Source organism: Apostichopus japonicus, chromosome 5 (assembly GCF_037975245.1).
Source record: "Apostichopus japonicus isolate 1M-3 chromosome 5, ASM3797524v1, whole genome shotgun sequence".
NCBI classification, from domain to species: domain Eukaryota; kingdom Metazoa; phylum Echinodermata; class Holothuroidea; order Aspidochirotida; family Stichopodidae; genus Apostichopus; species Apostichopus japonicus.
In genome coordinates this window covers 66,621-68,014 of record NC_092565.1, presented here as the reverse complement: position 1 = coordinate 68,014, position 1,394 = coordinate 66,621, and the positions used below count along the sequence as shown (strand labels likewise).

At 52.7% G+C, this 1,394-nt stretch overlaps 1 long non-coding RNA gene across 1 annotated transcript in view; it reads left to right on the top strand.

Annotated features, from left to right (window-relative positions):
* The window catches only part of LOC139968181 (uncharacterized), a 1,628-nt gene extending 1,576 nt beyond the window's left edge, over positions 1 to 52 (top strand). Inside the window, exon 2 of the long non-coding RNA XR_011793233.1 lies at positions 1 to 52. This exon is cut by the window's left edge and continues 269 nt beyond it. This is a non-coding gene — a long non-coding RNA (uncharacterized lncRNA).
* The last annotated feature ends 1,342 nt before the right edge of the window (positions 53 to 1,394 follow it).

The following is a 1,394-nucleotide window of genomic DNA, read 5'->3' as shown; positions in this document are numbered from 1 at the left end:
GGCCTGTGTGTGCCCGACGTTGACGGCAGAACGACCCGCGAACACATGCATAGGGTTGTGACCATTGTCAACTTGAATGTATCGGGCGCTGGCTTGATTGTGTGCCCGACGGAGACGGCAGAACGACCCACGAACACATGCATAGAATTTGGACTTTCTTGAAGAAGACGTTGACATTAAAAAAAAAAAAAAGTCAAGCGGGTACTGGCTCAAGTGTGCCCGACGGTGACGGTAGAACGACCCGCGAACACATGCATAGAGTTGTGACCATTGTCAACTTGAATGTATCGGGCGCTGGCTGGGATGTGCATGGCGGAGACGGCAGAACGACACGCGAACACATGCATAGAGTTTGTGACCGTTGTCAACTTGAATGTATCGGGCGCTGGCTGGGATGTGCCCGGCGGAGACGGCAGAACGACACGCGAACACATGCATAGAGTTTTGACCACTGTCAACTTTAATGTATCGGGCGCTGGCTAGGATGTGCGCGGCGGAGACGGCAGAACGACACGCGAACACATGCATAGAGTTTGTGACCATTGTCAACTTGCGTGTATCGGGTACTGGCCTGTGTGTGCCCGACGTTGACGGAAGAACGACCCGCGAACACATGCATAGAGTTGTGACCATTGTCAACTTGAATGTATCGGGCGCTGGCCTGTGTGTGCCCGACGGAGACGGCAGAACGACCCACGAACACATGCATAGAATTTGGACTTCCTTGAAGAAGACGTTGACATAAAAAAAAAAAAAAAAAAAAAAGTCAAGCGGGTACTGGCTCAAGTGTGCCCGACGGTGACGGTAGAACGACCCGCGAACACATGCATAGAGTTGTGACCATTGTCAACTTGAATGTATCGGGCGCTGGCTGGGATGTGCCCGGCGGAGACGGCAGAACGACACGCGAACACATGCATAGAGTTTGTGACCGTTGTCAACTTGAATGTATCGGGCGCTGGCTGGGATGTGCCCGGCGGAGACGGCAGAACGACACGCGAACACATGCATAGAGTTTGTGACCGTTGTCAACTTGCATGAATCGGGTACTGGCCTGTGTGTGCCCGACGTTGACGGCAGAACGACCCGCGAACACATGCATAGGGTTGTGACCATTGTCAACTTGAATGTATCGGGCGCTGGCTTGATTGTGTGCCCGACGGAGACGGCAGAACGACCCACGAACACATGCATAGAATTTGGACTTTCTTGAAGAAGACGTTGACATTAAAAAAAAAAAAAAGTCAAGCGGGTACTGGCTCAAGTGTGCCCGACGGTGACGGTAGAACGACCCGCGAACACATGCATAGAGTTGTGACCATTGTCAACTTGAATGTATCGGGCGCTGGCTGGGATGTGCATGGCGGAGACGGCAGAACGACACGCGAACACAT